This window comes from Miscanthus floridulus, chromosome 16 (genome assembly GCF_019320115.1).
Source record: "Miscanthus floridulus cultivar M001 chromosome 16, ASM1932011v1, whole genome shotgun sequence".
In the NCBI taxonomy this organism is placed as follows: domain Eukaryota; kingdom Viridiplantae; phylum Streptophyta; class Magnoliopsida; order Poales; family Poaceae; genus Miscanthus; species Miscanthus floridulus.
In genome coordinates, this window is record NC_089595.1 from 56,565,977 (window position 1) to 56,578,003 (window position 12,027).

Genomic DNA, 12,027 nt, shown 5'->3' on the forward strand with positions numbered 1-12,027 from the left:
TTGGTACACTAATTGTGGGCCCAAAGAAGAAGGCCATTTGGGTACCAAAGACCTTGGTAACTAACCTACAAGGACCCAAGCAAGTTTGAGTACCTAAAAAGAATTGATCTTCTTTTGTAGGTAAATTATAAAACCAGAGGAAGGCATTGGGTGCTTGATAGTGGGTGCATACAACACATAACCGGTGATTCAAGAATGTTCAATTCAATCAATGAAAGCAAGAGCAATGGGATTGATAGTATTATATTTGGTGACAATGGCAAAGGCAAGGTCAAAGGGCTTGGTAAGATTGTAATATCCAATGACTTGAGCATTTCCAATATGCTACTAGTAGAGAGCTTGAACTTTAACTTATTATCGGTAGCTTAATTGTGTGATCTTGGTTTTAAGTGCATATTTGGTGTGGATGATGTAGAGATCATAAGTGTAGATGGATCTAACTTGATATTCAAAGGATTTAGATATGAGAATCTATACTTAGTTGATTTCAATGCTAGAGAAGCTCAATTATCAATATGTTTGATCACTAAGTCTAGCATGGGTTGGTTATGGCATAGAAGGCTTGGTCATGTTGGGATGAAACAATTGAACAAGTTGATTAAGCTTGACTTAGTTAGAGGCTTGAAAGATGTCATATTTGAGAAGGATAAACTATGTAGTGCATGTCAAGCCGGAAAGCAAGTTGGTAACACACATCCTAAAAAGAGCATGATGAGCACATCTAAGGCATTTGAGTTGATGCATATGGACTTGTTTGGACCAACCACATACACTAGTATTGGTGGAAACAAATATGAATTTATGATTGTGGATGATTTCACTAGATATACATGGGTCTTCTTTCTTGGTGACAAGAGTAATGTGTTTACAACATTCAAATCATTTGTCAAGGGCATTCACAATGAGTTTGAAACAACCATCAAGAAAGTTAGAGGTGACAATGGTAGTGAATTCAAGAACACTAGAATTGATGAGTTGTGTGATGAATTTGGAATTAGACATCAATTCTCAGCCAAGTATACTCCTCAATCAAATGGGCTAATTGAAAGAAAGAATTGAACCTTGATTGATATGGCCAGATCAATGTTGAGTGAGTATAATGTGAGTCATTCATTTTGGGCTAAAGCAATCAACATGGCTTGCTACTATAGCAACTGACTCTATTGTCACCCCATGATGGAGAAAACACCTTATGAGCTTTTAAATGGAAGAAAGCCCAACATAGCATACTTCTAGGTTTTTGGTTGTAAATGCTATATATTGAAGAAAGGCACTAGATTGAGTAAGTTTGAAAAGAAATGTGATGAAGGTTTCTTGCTTGGTTACTCCACTACTAGCAAGGCTTATAGAGTTTGGAATTTGGCTAGTGGTACTCTTGAAAAGGTTCATGATGTGGAATTTGATGAAACAAATGGTTCCCAAGAGAAAGATGAGAATCTAGATGATGTGAAAGACACTCAATTGGTCAATGCAATGAAAAACATGGACATTGGTGATATAAGACCTAGAGAGGTGATTGATGTTGAAGATAACAAGAATCAAGTACTTTCTAACTCAAATGTGCAAGCTAGTGGTTCTCATGATCAAATCCAAGCAAGCACTAGTAATGGCAATGTGTAAGATCAACAAATGGCTAGTTTATCATCTTAACCAAGTGATCAATTAAATGCTAGCAATCAAGTGCAAGTGCTTCAACCAACTAATGTTGCAAGAGATCATCCATTGGACACTATCATTGGTGATATTTCAAAAGGTGTGCAAACAAGGTCACGATTGACTTTATTTTGTGAGCATTTTTCATTTGTGTCATCCATAGAACCTAAGAAGATAGATGAAGCTTTGAGGGATGTTGATTGGATCAATGCTATGCATGAAGAGCTAAACAACTTCATAAGAAACCAAGTATGGGATTTAGTTGAGAGGCCTAAGGATCATAATGTGATTGGAACTAAGTGGGTCTTTCAGAACAAGCAAGATCAAGATGGGATAGTAATAAGAAACAAAGCAAGATTAGTGGCTCAAGGTTACACTCAAGTTGAAGGTCTTGACTTTGGAGAAACATATGCCCCGATTGCAAGATTGGAAGCAATTAGGATCTTGTTAACCTATGCTTGTGCCCATAACATCAAGTTGTACCAAATGGATGTGAAAAGTGCATTTCTAAATGGGTACATCAATGAGCTTGTGTATGTTGAGCAACCTCCTGGTTTTGAGGATGAAAAGAAACCCAACCATGTTTACAAGTTGAGAAAGGCTTTGTATGGATTAAAGCAAGCACCTAGAGCATGATATGAGAGATTGGGGGATTTTCTACTCTCTAAGGGATTCAAGATGGGAAAGGTTGACACCACTCTCTTCATCAAGAAGCTTGCAAATGACTTGTTTGAAATGCAAATCTATGTTGATGATATCATCTTTGGATCAACAAATCAAGAATTTTGTGAGGAGTTTGGCAAGATGATGTCAAGTGAGTTTGAGATGTCTATGATTGGAGAGCTTAGTTACTTCCTTGGTCTTCAAATCAAGCAAATGAAGAATAGCACATTTGTGAGTCAAGGCAAGTATATCAAGGACATGCTCAAGAAGTTTGAAATGGATGAGAGTAAAGCTATTAGTACACCAATGGGGACAAGTGGAAGCTTGGATAGTGATGCTAGTGGCAACATGGTGGATCAAAAGATGTATCGGTCTATGATTGGAAGTCTACTCTATGTGATCGCATCAAGGCCGGATGTGATGTTTAGTGTATGCATGTGTGCTAGATTTTAAGCCTCACCAAGAGAAAGTCATTTGAAGGTAACTAAGAGAATATTGAGGTACTTGAAGCATACACAACATGTTGGATTATGGTATCCCAAAGGAGCAAGATTTGAGTTGATTGGATATTCGGATTCTGATTATGCGGGATGCAAAGTTGAGAGAAATAGCACATCGGGCACATGTCAACTATTGGGAAGATCACTTGTGTCTTGGTCATCAAAGAAGCAAAATAGTGTAGCACTTTCAACCGCCAAAGCAGAGTACATTTCGACCAGTAGTTGTTGTGCTCAATTACTTTGGATGAAGGCTACCTTGAGTGACTTTGGAATCAAGTTCAAGCAAGTGCCATTGCTATGTGATAATGAAAGTGCCATAAAGCTCACCAACAACCTGGTTCAACACTCAAGAACAAAGCATATAGATATCCGTCATCACTTCATAAGAGATCACCAATAAAAAGGGGATATTTACATAGAGAGTGTGGGCATTGAAGATCAACTTGCCGACATATTCACCAAGCCACTTGATGAGAAGAGGTTTTGCAAGCTAAGGAATGAATTGAACATACTTAACTTCTCCAATATGTGTTGATGCACCCCATTATATGACATGCCTCTCCTTCGAGCAAAAACAAGGTAAAGTTGATTGACATATCATTCATCCATTGCTAAGGACTTGTTTAGTTCATCTAGTCATTCCTATCATGTCCTAGGCTCATTCATGAAAATCAAATGAATTTGATGCTTGTATGGTACCACTATTGCTTGTATGTTTGAAATGGTCTAGTGGTAGCATATGACATGTTTATGGGCTTGTAGATCTAGTGTTTGATTTAGAAAATGGGCTATAAGTGTTTAACTCAACATGGTACAAGATAACCCTTATTAGGAGGTGTGAAGAAGCTTGTCCTTGGATCAAACTGAGTTAAATATCTTTTACAAGTAATCTAGATTGAACCAAATTGGGAAAATGATCCTCATTTCACATGGTTTTACCCCAACCTATCTATAATTTGAGCTCATCTTTTGTGCTAATTATTACCAAAGGGGGGGAGAAACAAAGATATGAGTGATAGGGAGAGATATGATAAAGGAAAGGGATCAATTAAAATTTTTGAGCACACAAGTAGGGGGAGCAAGCTCATAAACTTGTATGATGCATTTGAATGAATATTTCATATATTTGCTTGCATGGTATAAGTTCTTAATTTAAATATCCATGCTTGTGGTGTATGCTAGTTATAGGTTTGAATGATGAAATGGAAAACTAGCATGCATAGGCTAAGTAGCTAGACTTATGTTCATTCTATGGAAACTAGACCCTTGCATGTAATGTTGATCTCATGGGGTATTCTAGTTTTTGTGTATGTCTAGTTACTAATGATGCTAAGGATGGTATATTGGTGCACTCCGATTGGTATCACGCTTCAAAGGTCCATCTCTTATACTTTAGCATCATTTGGTAGAAATTAACTCCTATATTTCTTATCTAAGCATATGTGCAAGCTACAATCCAAACTCTTAGCATATATGTAGGGGGAGCAATTACTACCATTTGAAGTTCATGAAACTTGTCCATATTCTTTTACACATGGTAAATATGCTTGGGCAAGCAACGTGAATTCAATTAAATCTCAATTCATATCTATGAAAAAGGGTTGTCATCAATTACCAAAAAGGGGGAGATTGAAAGCTCTAGTTTGATTTTGGTTAATTGATGAAACTCTAAATGATAACCTAGTTTATCAAAGTAATTATGAGATAGGTAGCACTACTCCAAGTGATGAAGCAATGGCGAAGATCATGATAATGGCGATGGCATGGTGATGGTCAAATGCTTAAACTTAGAAAAGAAGAAAGAGAAAAACAAAAGGCTCAAGGAAAGGTAAAATTGTAGGGGCCATTTTGTTTTAAGTGATCAAGACACTTAGTGAGTGTGATCACATTTAGGATAGATAGTTGTACTATTAAGAGGAGTGAAACTCGTATCAAAATGCGGTTATCAAAGTGCCACTAGATGCTCTAATTCATTGCATATGCATTTAGGATCTAGTGGAGTGCTAACACCCTTGAAAACGTTTGTGCAAATATGCTAACACATGTGCACATGGTGATACACTTGGTGGTTAGCGCATTTAAGCAAGGGTGAAGAAGATAGAGTTGAAATGGAGTTGGTCGCAATGATGTTGGCATCGGTCAACTAACCGGACGCTGGATCACCCAGCGACCGGACGCTGAAGGGCTGCGTCCGGTCATGTTGTCAGATGGGACTGTGACTAGGGTTAAGCACCGAACGCTGGTCTGTGTCCGGTCAAGCATGACCGGACATGTATGGTCGGCAAAAGATGGTTTTGGGAGCTTACTGGAAACGACTAGACACTGGGGTCTGAGCGTCCGGTCACTTATGCCGGAGCATCCGGTCAGTTAATAGCCGTTGAGATCTGGCGGCTCAGGTTTAACTTAGAATGACACGTGGCTTACATCGGGCGACCGAACGCTGGATCTAGCGTCCGGTCAACTGGATCAGAGCGTCCGGTCACCCCGATCAGTACCCAGTGAAGGGGTACAACGACTCTATTTTGTGGGGGCTTCTATTTAAGCCCTATGGCCGGTTCTAGCTCACTCTCTTGCACATTTTCATTGACATAGCAACCTTGTGAGCTTAGCCAAAGCTCTCCCACTCATCTCCATCATTGATCCATCATCTTTGTGAGATTGTGAGAGAATCCAAGTGCATTGCTTGAGTGATTGCATCTAGAGGCACCTGGTATTCATGTTGTACTGTGAATTTCGCTTGTTACTCTTGGTGGTTGCCACCACCTAGACGGCTCGGTGCAGCGGTGGAGGATCGGGACGAGTTGGTGATTGTTCGTGGCCGCCTTCGGTGATTGTGAGGGGAGTTGTACCTTCCCCGGCGGAGCGTCGAAAGGTAACTCTAGTAAATTGCTTGTGTCATTGAGTTACCTCACTTGTGGGTAGGTTCTTGCGGTGTCCTATCGTGTGGACGAGGTTTGTGAAACACCTCTTAGCCGCCGAACCACCAAGTGTTGGTCGACACAACGGGGACGTAGCGTGTTGGCAAGCACGTGAACCTCGGGAGAAAATCTGTTGTCTCTTGCCCATTCGGTATTCTCTCGGTGATTGGTATATATTCACCTTGTGATTGGTTCATCCCTCTACACGTCGGTATAATCACCCTACTCACTCTCTTATATTCTTACAAACTAGTTGTAGCAAGCTCTTTAGTGTAATTAGAATTGAGAGCTTGCTTTTATATTTAAGTTTGCTTAAGTGAAGCCTTTTAGAGTAGAAAGATTGAGAGCTATTAGTGAGTAGTATCATTACAAATTGTGTGTCTAACTATCATTGCAACTAGAATTGTTGGATAGGTGGCTTGCAACCCTTGTAGAGCTAGAGCAAGTTTGCATTTCGCTATTTGTCATACTAATCAAATTGCTCTAGTTGATTTGTAGATTTTTAAATAGGCTATTAACCCCCCTCTAGCCATATTAGGACCTTTCAAGAACCCAGAAATTTCACACGAATCCTATTAATAGAAATTTGTTTAATTTTATGGAAAATAAAAACTCGAGCGGCAGGATAGACACCTCTGAACTATTTTATCTTAAAGGCAGATGATTTCTCCCGAGAAAACCCCCAACCCCATGCCTCGTCCGCACGTAGGGGCTGTTACCCGGTGAGAGGGCCGGCCCATTTTACTTGTGTTTTTGGAACGTGGGACAGACGAGGGGGTTTTCCCGCACCACCGACCAGAAAATTCGCCTGAGAAGGATTCAAACTCTGGTCATATAGAAACGAAAAAATTTGCCGTGTTCGAAACATATCCTTAGTCAGTGCGTCCCCAATGCAGGTGGAAACATCGACACAGAGGTAAGATGTTGCTGAAAGCAACTAGCTAGCGAGACGGAAGTCTCGCACATTTACCTAAATAGTAGTACATTTTTATAAGTTTGGTCAAACTTTAAAAAATTTGACTCATCGAGACGCGAGATGTGTGTTTATTTTGAAACGGAAGGAGAAATTACCCTTTGTACAAATCCTAAAAAGCCTATTGTGTGGGTCAGCACATTAAAAGGCCAAAATGATTGCATGAATACAGGCATTGAGAAAGTGCTGAATGTTTTCATGCCTCATTTGATAAGTTGTAAACAATTTGTTAGGAGAGTTGATTTTTCAGGACACGAGCACTGCCCAACCTTTGGTATTCCTCCATGCTTTGATTTGGTGGACTCGTGGTCGAAGGGTTTGTTGATTATATCGTTGTCGTTGACGATCTATTTGGCCAATTTGCATCTCTTCGCCTTCTTGCCGGCAGAAAAGATGGTTGCTTGCACTAGATTTAGTTTATACTAGGTCTTAGGCAACACAATCGAAGTCAGCAAAGATATATGTGATGTGTTAGGGTTGAATTGTCGATTTGTCATGCATATATGACCAGATGGTGTTTTATTATTTGCATTATGGTGTATATGGTCACTTTCATATTCAGTAGAGTTGTGGAAGACAAAAATATCCTATTTTATGTATCCCATTAGAGCATCTCCAATAAATTACTTACCTCATCTGAATACAAAAAATATGCAATAATTGCTCTAACAGATTGCTCATCTTGTCCACAATATTTAAGTTTTAAGTACTCCAAGTAATTTTATGATATATTATGTAGTAAGATAAATTACGCATGTACCCTTTTCTAATTATTACTATATTTGGGTTGGTGATAGATATTAATGGTAGGTATGCATGTGAAAATTTTAGAGTGTTTACTCACCTAGAATACTTTATCTTTTGATACAAATTTTGAACTCTCATATTTCAAGACAGAGTGAGTAGTTACTTAAAATCCACCCCTCTCCCGTATGTAGAAGATCCACCTCCTCTCCTCTATCCACTTTAAAGATATTGGTTATCCGCTAGGGGAGAAGAAGAATTAACTAAACTACTAATAATATAAGATCACCTATATAGATTTCTAGGAGATGTGAGATATAAGTAATCGAGACTTGGGTCTACTTTTAGGATATCAACCTATGTTTTCGCCGGCAAAAAGGTGAAGAGATGGACCACTAAAGGTCAGTTACAATTAACCAAACACAACCTACTGTAGATTAAGCTACCATCGACGGCGATGACACTAGGCGGTTGCAGTGAAGCTTTCATTTTTTTTAACAATCACTGGAGCATTTGACACGAAGAATTTTATAGACGAATTACATAGATGGCATTTGCCAAAATAAAAACGGCTACAAAGATCAAATAAGCAACTAAGAATACTAGTCACAGTCACATCTCAGTGTAGAAGGTATCCGTATAAGAACCAAGAGAACCTAACGCTAGGGCAAAGCTGGTGGTTGCAGCAAGCTTTTTAAAAAGTGCCTGCTTTGAGAAGCCCCCCTTCAAGAAGCAATCCTGCATATATCAGCAAAAAAGAATGAAATGGCATACACTACTGAACTCCATCACCTACAGAAAATGTACTAGCAGCTAGTGGACTCGTTATTTCATTGCCAATGATGTTGTCGATGCCTCGGCTATCAATGAGAGAGGTTGACGAGCTTGAAGACAGGCAACAATGTCAAATGGGTGCAGCTCAGCTCCATCAAATATCAGATTGACTCCTGGTAAGGCCACATCCTTGGTGTTGGCATCCTCATGATCCGGTTTCGCTGGTGTGGTTGGTTGCTCTTCAGAGACCGATCTTGTCGCAGCCTCATACACTGTCGCAGCCTCATACACTGTCGCAGCCTCATACACGGGAGTGAGTGCATATGACCTATCGAGATCCAAAAGCATGACAACGAGTCAACAAAATTAGGATTGCAAGAATCATACTCGAACTATATATCACAAGCTCAGTGGTGTCCTTGAGTCCTAAGAAAATACCAGAGGATGCTCCCATCAAAAGCTCAGAACTTGGGTGAAGCATCTCTGTCGTCTTGCTGGTTTTGTTCTGTCGTGTTCAGCAGGGGGACTGGAATGAGTGGGCGTAGACGGATCATGGAATGGACTCCATCTGCCACTGACAATTTGCACTAGTTTGCGTGGGGAGTTGTTCTTTGAGCCTCCCCGCTGATTAAATAGCTTTGCTGTTGGACCAGTTGCTTGATACTCGGTGCACAGTTCTCTTAGTCTCTTCCTCACATTCTGCATTGTCTCATAATGTTCAGTGATATCATCCGTTTGAAGCATTTGCGACTCAACAACCCTTTCGCAGATCTTTTCACATAACTGTGGACTAAACAGAGGGATGCCAAATTCTATGGTCAACGGCACCCATTCAAAACTTTCATCCTCTGGAGTTTCGTGGGATTCATTTACCTTGTGAAGCCTTAGTAATCGGAGGTATCCAACTGTGCTCAACTCAACTTTACTGGACAAGTCTTCTAATAACAAAATCAAATTTGAGACTTGTTTCTCCGGCAAGTCGGTGCCTACTATTGTGGATGAGATTGACCCATCGGCATTTTTCAATGGCAACGGGACATCCATGGTGATAATGTTTCCTGTTTCATCAAGATCATCTATGCTTAATGGCTGCACTATCACAGCAGATTGTATTGTCATTGAGTTCAAGTAATGCAAAAGAATGTTGGCCCCTAGATCTCCCGCACGGGTGAGCCGACCGCTCATCGTCGTTCCCGACCACACACTATGGCTGGAAGAAGAACAGGAAGGGAGAACAGAGCGCACATACACAGCACAAGCACTAGAGTTGGCTGGAGCTCTGCAGAGGAGATGACAAAACTGAACTCGTTATCTTTACTGAGTTGCAGTGGAAAGCTATATATACAACTCTATCCATCTAATCCTAGTACACAGACGTGTTAGGCTGCTACAGTGACTCGATGTGACAGCAGGGCTGACTTTGACGCCTGCCCCTACTGTGGCTACAGTGCGGCAGGGGAGCCTTTCGGCGTCTACCCCTGCCGCGGCTACTGTACAGCAGCAGGGGAGCCCTTTCGACGCCTGCCCCTGCCGCACGTACAGAGGTAGAGCAGCAGATTACTTTATAATTCTTCCCCTAATGCTATCCCTAGAACCTCCACCATGCCGATCATCTTCTTCAGCTCCGTGAACCGAAGATGGCCGAGCGACTTGGTGAGGACGTCCGCGAGTTGCCGACCAGTTTTGGCGAACTCGATGACGATCTGCCCTCCATCAACACAGTCCTTAAGGTAGTGGAACTTGACGTCGATGTGCTTGTTCCAGTCGTGGAGAACCGGATTCTTCGCAAGGGCGATGGTGGGCTGGTTGTCCACCATCAGGGATGGTGGGTGAGCTTCCACACTAGTCAGAGCCACACAGTTTGGCACACCGCTATAACCGCCGCTACATACTCTGCCTCGCACGTGGACAGCGCCACCACCTTCTATTTCAGCGATAGCCATGAGATTATAGTCGACCCGAGGAAGATAAGCACGCTAGAGGTGCTCTGCCGTATGTCGATGTCCTCCGCCATGTCTACATCGCTGAACACAGTGAGCTGCAATCTACTTTCGCCGGTCTTGGGAAAGACGATCACCTGATCCACCATCTCCTTGACGTAGCGCAACAACCACTTCACCGTAGCCCAGTGATCCTCTCGGGGATCCACCATGAAGCGGCTAACATAGCCCACAACGAATGTAATGTCCGGCCTCGTGTGGACTAGGTAGCGCAGACCGCTGACGATGCTCCGGTAGAGTGTTGCATCTACCTTCGTCGCGGTACTAGCCTTCGTCAGCTTCAACCACTCCTCCATTGGAGTCACGCACGGCTAACACTTAGCCATGCACTCTGCTCCAACAGCTTCAAGGCGTACGTGCTCTGACCGAGCGTGAGCACCTCCTTGCCTGTATCACCTCGATGCCGAGGTAGTAGGAGAGCATGCCGAGATCGCTCATTCAAAAACGAGCCGCCACCTCGCGCTTGAAGCTATTGATGTCCTCCGCACGCGCACTGGTGACGATCAAGTCGTCCATATACACGCCGACAATGAGCTCCTCCTTCCCCTGTCGCCGCGTGTAGAGCGTGTGCTCGGTTGTGCACCACGTGAGCCCAAGGTCACCTAGTGTGGCATTCCATGCTCGAGGGGCCTGCCGTAGCCCGTAGAGTGCCTTGTGCAGTTAGAGCACCCTGTGCTCCGCTCCTTGACGACAAAATCCGAAGGTTGCCTAACAAAGACCGTCTCTGCCAGCTCACCATTGAGGAAGGCCGATTTTATGTCTAGGTGATGGACGCATCAGTCCTTCACTGCTGTCAAAGCCAGCAGCAATCGGATGGACTCCATGCACGCTATCGGCGCAAAGATTTCCTCGAAGTCGATGCCCTCATGCTGGACAAAGCCTCGGGCGAAGAGGCATGCCTTGTGCTTGACAATGGCGCCGCACTCATCCCGCTTAACCTTGTACACCCACTTTAGGCTGATCGGACAACATCTTGGAGGTGGATCGATGAGCTCCCAAGTCTCATTTTCCTCGACCGCCTTCATCTCCTCTAGCATTGCCCGTCGCCAATTTGCATCGTTCTCGGCCAACGCGAACGTGGGTGGTTCCTCTGCACTGGCAAGAAGTAGCTCTAGGTCATTGAGTAGCTGACCCGCTAGGCCTGAGGACCCTGTGCCACCGATAATGTCATCTAGCCTGTGGAACCGCACCTCCTCACCATTGTGGAAGGAATCCATAAACTCGGTGATGTCGCTTGGAGGTGAGGCAGACTCGATTGGCGTAGTGGGTTGTTGAGCAGCTGACCTGCCAGGCCTGATGTCCCTGTTCCACCATAGTGGTCGGCACAACGCCTAGAGTGCTTGGCACCCTAGCTACAGTGCTAGGCACTACTCTTGGACCGCTCATCACCACTCCTAGAGTGGTTGGTACCACTACAGGAGTGCTCGGTATGAGTCTTGGAGTGGTTGGCACCACTGCAAGACCTCTTGGCTACGCTATGGGAGCGTTCGGCACCTGTCCTAGAGTGGTCAGCACCACTGCAGGACCGCTCAGCACCACTCCTAGAGTGCTCGGCACCCCTCCTGGAATGCTTGGCACCACCCTAGGAGTGCTCGGCTCTATTGCTAGAGTGGTCAGCACCTCCTCTCCAGCGTCTCCACCACCATGGATGACCAAGTGCTCGATAATAAAGGTGCTGGTGAAGCCACCAGCTTCCCTCATACCCGGACTATCCCAGTCCCAGGCCACCTTCTCATCGAACACGACATCGCGTGAGACAACCACCTTGCCTCCGTGTGGGTCATAGAGCCAATACGCCTTGG

The 12,027-nt window shown here is 43.4% G+C and overlaps 1 pseudogene; it reads right to left on the minus strand.

Moving 5' to 3' along the window:
- Positions 1-8,063: 8,063 nt before the first annotated feature.
- The window catches only part of LOC136510710 (uncharacterized), a 116,264-nt pseudogene continuing 112,300 nt past the window's right edge, over positions 8,064-12,027 (minus strand).